The sequence below is a fragment of the Hemiscyllium ocellatum genome, chromosome 9 (assembly GCF_020745735.1).
Source record: "Hemiscyllium ocellatum isolate sHemOce1 chromosome 9, sHemOce1.pat.X.cur, whole genome shotgun sequence".
NCBI lineage: Eukaryota > Metazoa > Chordata > Chondrichthyes > Orectolobiformes > Hemiscylliidae > Hemiscyllium > Hemiscyllium ocellatum.
The window spans coordinates 77,642,251-77,654,326 of NC_083409.1; positions in this window are offsets into that span (position 1 = coordinate 77,642,251).

The following is a 12,076-nucleotide window of genomic DNA, read 5'->3' on the forward strand; positions in this document are numbered from 1 at the left end:
GGGAAAATATAGTATCTTCCAACATCCTGCTTGTATCACTATGTTATGCATTTACAGTTCAGATTGAATCAGCTCACTGAATAACTTAGAACAACCAATTTATTCTTCGTTCCTTCACAGCTCCCAAACTGAGCATATGATACATTTATGAAGGAGATTGTCTGTTCCAACAAGTTTTTATTTTATTCATTTATGGTATATGGGCTCTGTTGGCTAGTCCTGAATATATTGCTAACTCCTAATTGTCCTTTAACCAAGTGGATTGTGAGGCCACTTTAGAAGGAACTGAAGAATCCACCACATTGCTGGGGTCTGGCGGCACATATAGGCCATACCAGATAAACACAGTAGATTTCCTTCCCAAAAGGATATTGCATCAACCAAATGGGATTCCAAGATCACTGAGACACCATTGTCATTTTACCAGCTTTTTATTCAATTCTAATTCTTTTAGCTGTTATGGTGGGATTCAAACTCATATCCCCATGACATCATAGAGTCATAGAGATGTACAGCATGGAAACAAACCCTTCGATCCAACCCATCCATGCCGACCAGATATCCCAACCAAATCTAGTCCCACCTGCCAGCACCCAGCCCATATCCCTCCAAACCCTTCCTATTCATTTACCTACCCTAATGCCTCTTAAATGTTGCATTTGTACCAGCCTCCACCACTTCCTCTGGCAGCTCATTCCATACATGTACCACCCTCTGTGTGAAAAGGTTGCCCTGTAGATTTCTTTCATATCTTTCCCCTCTCACCCTAAACCCATGCCCTCTAGTTCTGGACTCCACAACCCCAGGGAAAAGATTTTGTCTATTTATTCTATCCATGCCCCTGATAATTTTATAAACCTCTATAAGGTCACCCCTCAGCCTCCGACACTCCAGGGAAAACAGCCCTAGCCTGTTCAACTTCTCCCTATAGCTCAAATCCTCCAATCCTGGTAACATTCTTGTAAATCTTTTCTGAACTCTTTCAAGTTTCACAACATCTTTCTGATAGGAAGGAGACCAGAATTGCATGCAATATTCCAACAGTGGTCTAACCAATGTCCTGTACAACTGCAGCATGACCTCCCAATTCCTGTACTCAATACTCTGACTAATAAAGGAAAGCATACCAAATGCCTCCTTAACTATCCTATCGACTTGCGACTCCACTTTCAAGGAGCTATGGACCTGTACTCCAAGGTCTCTTTGTTCAGTAGCACTCCCTAGGACCTTACCATTAAGGTATAAGGCCTGCTAAGATTTGCTGTCCCAAAATGCAGCACTTCTCATTTATCTGAATTAAGCTCCATCTGCCACTTCTCAGCCCATTGGCCCATCTAGTCCAGATCCTGTTGTAATTGGAGGTAACCCTCTTCGCTGTCCACTACACCTCCAATTTTGGGGTCATCTGCAAACTTACTAACTGTACCTCTTATGCTCGCATCTGAATCATTTATGTAAATAAATCAGTTTGTGTCTCTGCATTCCTCATTGAGTTCTTAGCCTGCTTGGCACACCTTCCTCATTCCTGAAAAAGGGCTTATGACTGAAACATCAATTCCCCTGCTCTTTGGATGCTGCCCTGACCTGCTGTGCTTTTCCAGCAACACATTTTTCAGCTCTGATCTCCAGCATCTGCAGTCCTCACTTATTCCTCATTGAGTGACAGTATCACTATGCCATTGCCTTACCCTTCGTATATCTACAATATCTTTTCCTCAATTTGTGGTGCTGTTTCCACAGGCTGGTCGCACTCCATTCACTCCAAATTCAGGCATCTTTTAAAAGCCTGTAAAAGTTCTGAGGCAGGCTCACTGAACCTGAAACAGTAACTCTGACTTCTCTCCATGAATGCTGTCAAACCTACTGAGATATTCCAGTAATTTCTGTTTTTGATTCTGATTTCCACCAGCCTCAGTTCTTTCGGTTTGTATATTTTAAAAGCCTTCCCAGTTTACAGATTTTTTTTTGATAGTCATCAGTTTAAATTAATTTCTTTCAGTTAACAAAGAAAACGTTTTTTCTTTCTGATTTCCATCCTTGTGCAACATAAATGTATTCTTGGAAGTGCTCATGACTCCTAGATTCCCTGCCCCCCATAGTGAAACAAATAAATAGCACCCCTACTCTGCAGGACACCGTCTCAAATATCTATTAGAAGGATTGTTGCTTTGAATTCTGTGACTCTGTGAAATGTCTGTTTTTTTTCTATCTCAGTATCAAAGTCCATGTAAGACCTGGGCCCCCAGTAAGGAAAAGAAACAGATAAAAACTAGCCCTCCTTTCAAAACATGTCTCAGTCTCAACATCATTTTCTTACCTTGTAGTCTGCACATTTCTGGAAAGATCATTTTGTCCTGCTTTAGGCTTATGAGACCATCACCTTAAACTGAAACATTAATGTTTGAATCCTCAACAAAAAAAGTATATTTTACTTGCTGAAAAAAGACACAATGTTTCCCTCCTGCTCGTTCCACCTTCAGCTACACAACAACAGGCCAAGTCAAGTTTTGTTTCTAGAAAATTGTTCAATCTCTGAAATAGTTGAAAGGAATAATATTTAAAGGAAGTTAGACAAATACATGAAGGAGATATAATATCCTGATATGCTAAGCTGGAGTAGGAATGGGTGGATCTTTGTGTGGCGTGGAACAGTAGACTCAAGATAATTTTCAGAGCTTCAAATTCAATGTAGCTCTGTGTAACCTGATGACAGCTTGTATTCCATACACAGGGAGCGGACACACCTACAATTTACCCTTAACTGAAGCTAATTGCACTGATTCAGTAGCAGCTAAATTCCTTGGATCACCTCATGCTTCCCTGGCATTTGAAACGTGTATAAATGGGAATTTTACTGCACTTCTGATGAAGTAATACAACAAAGCAGGAACAGATCTGAGGACATTCCTGCATCATGAGTTCTAATGATTTCATCTTAAAATCCAACACTGCGAATATCAAGATCAAAGCAGCTAACTTTTCAGAACTGCTGAAGTGTTCGGAATGCCAACTTTACATGTACACGTTAATATTTCTTAAGAAAAAGAAATTAATTTGGGATTTAAAAGGAGACTTAACCCAAACAAATGGGAAAATCTGGTTTGATGTATTCACGTGCTTACATCTGAATATTCAATAGGGATGAGTAAATATATATGCCTTTAGTATGTCCCACCAATCCAAGTACTATGCGATTCCTTTCTTCAATCGTAACATTATTTTACTTCTTTACTTCGCAATCCTATTCCCTTAAAATGTACACTAAAAGTAGTTCTTTGTCGAGCAAAGATTTTGTTTTTAAATAACACATCTCACCATTTGAAGATGCCTTATTCCTCAAACAGAATTGTTAGATCTCTCTTACCATAAGTAACAACTATGATGGAAGCCCATTGAATGGAGATGGCAGGTGTCGTCAATGTAAAGAAAATACAGCTGTCATTATCCTCCAGGTCGCAATACCTCTGCTTTTTACTTTGCCTCACATAAAAATATAATGCAAATGGTGGAGATCTGAAATGGAAACAGAAAGTGCTATAGAACCTCAGCAGGTATGGCAGCACCTGTGGAGAGCGAAACAGAGTTAATACTTCAAGTTCCAAAGACTCTTCTTTGGAATTCTTTTGCTTCACTGTTAACATCTTCTGACTCTACCTTTCCTTTTGTTGACCTCTGCTACTTCTTGGCAGACCCCTGCTTGTGCCTTGATCTCCTGACAATATGGGTAAGACGCAACAGAAGTTGTTCTCTACCACATACAAAAGGCTGTCATTGAGAAGGCTCAATGGTAAGCCGACTTAAAGCATTGATTTAAAGAACTGCAGCAATGGGAGTGTATACAGAGTGGGCACCGAGTGAAGGGAGAAGAGAATGGCTCCAGTCTTAAAGCAATCTCTGCTTCCTCATCTATTACAGGCCTGAAGAATAGTTAGATTTTCCTTTCGCAAAGTTCTTAAGGCCAGTGTGCACTTGACAATGGTTGATGTGGGCTTGGATAGCTGGAAAAAATATAATTCTATGAAGCATTGAAGGTATACTATTAGGTGACTAGTGTGAATATGAAGTTTAAATAGGAATTTGAGTTTGCTGCAATAATTATCTGTCGAATTTCTTCAGTTAATCCTTTCTTTAACATATGTTTTACACATTACATGTCATGACATTCCAGATAAGTTTAAAGCCTACTTTGTTACGATAAAAATGTATTTATATCATAATGTATAATACAATATTGTGTCAGCTGACCACAGTGGTTAGCCAAGCTTTGTGAAAGCAATGTGAAATACAGAAGGATAGGGAGCCAAAATTAACATTTTCTTAAAAGGCTCTGAAACTTAGTTAGGTGGAAGGAATCCTCATCTTGTATTTTGATTTATACCTGTATGATAATTTTCACAGATTGCAGAGATGGCCTACAGCCATCAAGCTTGACAACAAGAAGCATAAGAGATTGGAATACACAAGGCAGCTGGGTTTCAAGGAGCTGCTATTGACCGAGCAGAAAGATAGATCTGTGGTTGGGACAAACTGAAGAAGGCTGGCTTCCTCAGTCTCCCAATATGATGACCAAACCAATCAAACAGGAAAACAGAATATTGAAAATGCAAAGGACAACTGAAACATTTCCTGCTTGTTTGAGGGAACAAAAATATTAATTAAATCAGTGAGGTCTCAGATTAAAACCTTTATGCTTCCAGGACATCATAAGGATTTAACCAATGTATGACTTTAATCATCGTTTTGAAATGTACCTGATCTCTTTTCAACTTTGGCCCTGTGCGCATACGTGTTTGATGTCACATTTTTATTATTTTCCATGGGTTGACAAATAATATAATTGCTCCTTATATTACTCAAGAAAATAATTGTAATTCTTTCCTTATTGTTTGGTGAACTAGTTAACATTTTAATTGGAGACAGGTGAAATTTGAGCTAAAAAGAATGGTAAACTTTGCTTTGCAGCCAACTGATGAAATTGAAAAGAAAGGAGCTGATTTACTCCTCCTCACCTGGCTGTAACTTAACTAACTTGATGTGTGGTAGCAAATTCTACTTAGGCCTCAACTTGAAAGTCCCTGTTGAATGGAAACAAGGTGGGGAGGAAGTGGCAGTTAAAGAGTGGATGGAATTTACCTACTCTCTGACTTCAATTTGGTTGACTCACAGACCCCTCATCCAAGGCTAGTATGGTCCTTTTTAAAAATGTAGCCTTGTTGCTGCCATCAGGGCTCAATCTGTCATTTTGACCTGAGGCCTAAGAAAAGGAGCAGTGGTATTAACTCCACAAGTTCAAACCCACCAGGATCATTAGCCGTCTAATTTTTTGAAAATGTATCTGCCCTTGGACCAGCAGGACCTGCATCTTGCTTGCAGGCAGAACCTAAGGAAAATATTGGGTGAGTTCTTGACAACAATGTCTGTTTGATGGAATCACAGCTGGTGAGTGGGTGAAATTTCTTGGTGCCAGCACATATTCATACCACTATTTCCTGATGATCATGCTCCCACTACCCTAGCCTAAAAACCTGCCCTATCTCAAAATGCAGATGGGAACTCATATTCCTATAATAGCCAACCCTTGTGGCTTTTCCTAAAGTAAACATACCTCTTTAATACAAATTATTTCCAACTTAAGGGCAATAATATGTCATGGGTATCTGTTAACTGCTACTTGGGTTGAGACTATCCGAGACATTTCACTTTAAAGCTTTTAAATGGAAGCATAAAGGCCTTCATCAATCTGGCTGTTTTTAGACTGCAGAGGTGAAAAGTAGTTTTCTGCACTATGTTTCCTCATGATTAATGAATGAGCATTGGATCTGCATTTGAATTTCGTTAGTATAAGGCTAGGATGTTTCTTTGCAAATTTGGAAGCTGATCTCACTTTAACCCAATTTTTTCTTCCTTAGAAAAGACATTGCAGTAATCATGAATGGATTTTATAGAGAAAATAGCAAAGAATCCAGGTGCAATCTGGAATATATTCTGTATGAGTTTAGAATTCCCTGTCCAATTGTAAGTTAAAATGTGTTCATCATACCTGTAATCTTGGCTCAGTTTAGACTAAGACATAATTTGCTGCCTCTTTAAATGAAATGTAGTGACAGGTAATGATTGACCATGAACAGAACAGAATAGGTCATCACACAAACTCAAATGCAAGTTGAGTGATCTGAGAAACGAATGCTACATCTCTAATTTTCAGTTTCATTTTCAGTGGGTCTTCTACTCCAGATGTTCCAGTACCTACCTCCAGAAGTAACTGGAAATGAGGTGCATAAAACAGCAGAAATCTCAACTTGTTGGGAACAGACTCAATAACCATTAAACAAGTGGGAAACAAAGTGCCATCTGTTTGCAATGAAGTCGAACTCTTGAGAACACGGTTGACTTCTTTTCATGTCAAGACAGACCTGTAAGGAAATAGATTGGTAAAAACAAACAAGTCATTGTTTTATATGTTAATTACAATTATTCATTTCATAAGAAAGCTGTAATGTAATCTTTGTATCCTGTATTGGAGCTGCAGTGACCCACAACTTATCTTTTTTCAGAGGAAATGTTACAACTAAAGAAATGCACCTGACAAAATATATAGGCAGCTGTACAGCCCCTCAACTTCACTGCAGTGTAACACATAACTTAAAATACTTCTTATTTATTTTTTTCGCCATCTATTTCTAGTTTTAGGTTTGCAAAGGTCCCAATAGCTTAATTGGAATACTGGTCCCCTGCTGAATAATATACACAGAGAAAGCCATCTGCTTTCTTACTGAGCACTATATCACTCTTCACACATTCCTGGCTGACAGACGTGGGTCCACCATAAACTCTTTGCAATGAGCTATGGAACTGGGTTTGTGGAACCAGAGTTTTGGAATCCTGGATTCCTCAAGTCAATGTGAAGTGCTGTCACCATGATTACCAGATGTGGATGAAAGCAACAACGTAGTTTATTGTTGTTTTTCTAGGAACTGGAGAAGGATTTTTATTGAGAAATGTCTAGAATCAAAACAAGACTTTCAGAGAAACTGCTGTACCATGGGGATTATTAGGGGTGCAAAACCTATACAGATTAGTAAACTCATTACTTGAGAATACCCTCGACACAACAATGTCCAGAATTTTAAAATCAGTTTAACCCCTTTAGCACTGAAAGGCTTGTAATGTGCAGAGCTCATACAACGTTCATTTCATGTTAAAAACTGCAGATGGATTTGTTTTAAAGTAAAATGTTTAAGATAAATTTTATAATAAAGTCAGTGACCAAATTACGTTTATCATATTTTAGAGTGAATGTTCTTAAAGGAAACATCGAAGTTTAGTAAAACAATAAAGCTGCTAATTCTGATTCTGATTTTGACATTCAATTCTTGAATGAGCAAACCTGCACCAAATGTTTTTTGTCAAGCAGCTGACACTGTTTTTGTCCATTTTGGATTAAAATTCTTTGGTGATTTTATCTGCAAAGTCTTGTGACTTTGTTTAATTGATAAGAGAGGAGCATAGTAAAATGCAGCAAAGACTGGCTCGTGGAAATCTCAGTGTAATGAATGGTCACATTTTGCCCCAGTCTGAGTGGATGGAAGGTGGTTAGTTCAATGTAACTTTTAAGGTAAGATGTGATGCTTCAAATAAATTAATACTAACGTCTGAAATTTGTACTCAGTCCCTTGCAATTATTAAAAAAAAGGAGATTTCCCATTTCACAGATTGATGCTAGAACCTGTTTCAAAAAGGAAACTGATTTTAGAAAATTATCTATGGCGTGTGAGCTTTGTTGGCTGGGCCAGAATTTATTAGTCATCTCTAGTTGCTCTTGAAAAGAGGGTGGTAAATAACTTTCTTGAACTGCACCAGGTCATTTAAAGCAGGTACAGACACCATGCTGTTAGGGAGAAAGTTCCAGGTTTTCACCCAGCAATAAAGCCATGTGTGCCAAATACCTTTTTAACCACCCTGTCTAGGGTGGTTAAACTTCAAAGAATTATGTACCTGTACACCTAAGTCCTTTGTTCTGCAACACCATCCAAGGCCCTACCATTAACTGTATAAGCCCTACCCTTGTTTGTTGTACCAAAATGCAACACCATGTATTTATCCAGATTGAACGCAATCTGCCTTTTGTAGGCCCATTGATCAAGACTCCTTTGTAATCTTAGAAAATGTCTTCCCTGTCTACTATGCCCCAATTTTGGTGTCATCCACAAACTTACGAGCCTTCTTTATTCTCATCTAAATTGTTGATAGAAATGACAAACAAAAGAGGACCCAGAACTGACCCCCGTGGAACACCGCTGGTCACAGACCTCCAGCCCAAAAAATAATCTTGCACCATTATTCTCTGTCTCCTGCTGTGAAGCCAATTATGTATCTAATTGGCAAGCTCGCCCTAAATCCCATGTGACATAGCTTTACCATACCATTTCAAAAACCATTGGTATCACTTAACTTATGACGAGGGAGCTCCAGCTGTGACAATATAGGAATAAAACGTTTAATAATTTTATGGTACATACCTATATGATTTACAAATTCAATCTTTTCTTTTTTATTATGCCAATTCAATATTTTTGCCCTCACTAATTGATTCCCTTTGCTAATTGTTTCTGCCCAATCTCCTCTCTGGGCATCTTGACTGTTCAATATTGAAGTGTTTCATGAACGCTACCATCATCTGATAGTAACATAAGGCTGAACCTTACTTCTCCTTTGGCTAAGTCCCAATTGCGTTGCGCTTTCTCGGAGATTTATTGCCACAGGTTCAATGAGTTCTCTTGCCATATCTCTCTTGCCTACCTCATCTTTCACTCATCACTCGCATCCAATTTCCTGGCTTTCCAGACACCATTCCTAGAAAAACTCGCCACTCAGTAGATATTATGGAATCTACTAGCATCCCTTGTGCTCATAATATCTTTAAATCCAGTTGTGTGCCTGGACCAGCTCCACCAGTCCGGAGATGCTTTGCATAGTTCCAATGTCTGTGGATGTGGAGTTTGTGTGACTTTGTGCCCATGGAGAGTACCCTGAGATATTGCTACCCAGTTTCCAACATGAAGATAATATTGAACGAGAAGCGAACTGCATCCACCAGATATTCACTCTAATTTCCTTGTGGAGTGCTGCTGTGGTTGAGCTATTTTGGAGAATAAGTTGAGGCATTTAAAAAGCAAGAGTGACTATCAATTGGTAACTCACTGCTAATGACAATCTTGACACTGCTTATGAAAAGCATTGAAGTTGGAGTGAGAAGATCTCAATGTTGAAATGTGTCTTGTTGCACTTATTGTCCAATTCTGCCACACACCTCACTTTAACCCACATTGCTCAGTCCCTTATAAGATTGAAAAATTTGCAGCACAGAAGGAGGCTCTTTGACTGCTTTTGTGATGTAAAATGAAAGTTATCCAGCCTAATCCCACATACCATTTCTCTGTCTGTAGTTTTGTAGGCTGCCATACCTCAAGTGCTGTCAGGTATGATTAAAATTAATCGCATAGCTGATAATATTTGTGAATAGAGAAAACGTTTGGATGAGAATTTGAGAAGTTCATGCTGATCATACTGGTTATGACCTACAGTTTCATGTGCACCAGTGAATTTACCTGAGCCTGTGAGAAGTGAGTCACAGGGTGATGCAAACAAATTTCACCCCTTAACAATTTGAAGACTTTGACTCCCAGAATATAAACCTACCTTTTCTTTTTACAGATGCTTGCTACGCTGCAGCATTTCCAATATTTTCTGTTTTTCTTTCAGATTCCAACATTTACAGTCTTTCATAAAAATATTTGTTCTGCTCCTTAAATAATTAGCTAAGGATAAAGAAAAGTAAAAATACAACATGAGAAAAATGATAAACATTTGTGTTCCCACGGTCTTATTTAAGTTGAAACCCTGGCTACGGACCATGCCTTATCCAGTAACTGCCTGTTCTGTTCTTATTTGCCATTAGAACTGAAGCCCACTCTAAGAAGCTGTTAGTGCACCATTAGCAGAAGTGAACTCATTCCTATGAAATGCGTGGACAATGCTTTGTGATTTATACATCTAATGAGGTTGATGTGACCTAACCTGGTTAGCTTTTGTTCAAAAATATCATTAGTCTTAGTGTTTCACACCAATCTGTGTATCATCTACTGATTTGATTATGTGTATCTCCGAAAACTTAACACTCAAGGTTGTGCCAGCAACAAAAAAAACTTTGAAGTACTGCTACATACAGCAAACAGTTCAGTTATTGTTGCACAGTAATCAGTTTGGAAAGCTCTGAGGAACCAATGAAAAAAAAAGCAAAGTTTCATTTGGTTTGATTCCAGTTAAATGTTCTGTCCGTCTCATTACCTTCTCTTGAGAAAATTAAGTCTTATTAAAATTGGTTGCAAAATGAATGGCCAATTTTTATCATCATTTTAATGTTTTTTTTGCCATTCCAATATTGTTGGCAGTTAATACGATAGACCACCCATTGCTTGGAAGATTAGACTCCAGCTATCGCAGCATGCTTTACAGATGTGTTGCAACTCATGTTGAAAGGAAGGTATTGAGTGAATTATTTCTTTGTGATTGGTAGCTAATAATGAATGTAGCAAGAGCTCACTTTATAGTTATGGAGAGGTTATTTTAGCTGACATATCTGCTTCATTGTTTCTTTGGTAATGATAATAAAGACCTTTTTTCTATAAGCATGACAATATATCTTTGACAAGTATCAATTATATTTTTCAGGTTGGGTTGGAGATTGTTTTGATATTTGTGCCATAGTAGAGTTTTTTTCAAGAGAATGCTAGGTCAATTCTCCTTACTACTGATGACCTATTGTTGCTGAACATAGCAGCCTATGACTCATCTCCAGTTTGATACAGGTTATAGAGTCATAGAGATGTACAGCATGGAAACAGACCCTTCTGTCTAACCTGTCCATGCCGGCCAGATATCCCAACCCAATCTAGTCCCACCTGCCAGCACGCAGCCCATATCCCTCCAAACCCTTCCTATTCATATACCTATCCAAATGCCTCTTAAATGTTGCAACTGTACCAGCCTCCACCACTTCCTCTGGCAGCTCATTCCATACACGTACCACCCTCTGTGTGAAAAAGTTGCCCCTTAGGTCTCTTTTATATCTTTCCCCTCTCACTCTAAACCTATGCCCTCTAGTTCTGGACTCCCCAACCCTAGGGAAAAGACTTTGCCTATTTATCCTATCCCTGCCCCTCATAATTTTGAAAAACCTCTATAGGGTCACCCCTCAATCTCCGACGCTCCAGGGAAAACAGCCCCAGCCTGTTCAACCTCTCCCTGTAGCTCAAATCCTCCAACCCTGGCAACATCCTTGTAAAGCTTTTCTGAACCCTTTCAAGTTTCACAACATCTTTCCAATAGGAAGGAGACCAAAATTGCACACAATATTCCAACAGTGGCCTAACCAATGTCCTGTACAGCCGCAACATGACCTCCCAACTCCTGTACTCAATACTCTGACCAATAAAGGAAAGCATACCAAACACCTTCTTCACTATCTTATCTACCTGCAACTCCACTTTCAAGGAGCTATAAACTTGCACTCCAAGGTCTCTTTGTTCAGCAACACTCCCTAGGACCTTACCATTAAGTGTATAAGTCCTGCTAAGATTTGCTGTCACAAAATGCAGCACCTCGCATTTATCGGAATTAAACTCCATCTGCCACTTCTCAGCCCATTGGCCCATCTGGTCCAGATCCTGTTGTAATCTGAGGTAACCCTTTTCGCTGTCCACTACACCTCCAATTTTGGTGTCAGCTGCAAACTTACTAACTGTACCTCTTATGCTCACATCCAAATCATTTATGTAAATGACAAAAAGTAGAGGGCCCAGCACAGATCCTTGTGGCACTCCACTGGTCACAGGCCTCCAGTCTGAAACACAACCCTCCACCACCCTCTGTCTTCTACCTTGAGCCAGTTCCGTGTCCAAATGGCTAGTTCTCCCTGTATTTCGTGAGATCTAACCTTGCTAATCAGTCTACCTTGGGGAACCTTGTTGAACACCTTACTGAAGTCCATATAGATCACATCTACTGCTCTGCCCTC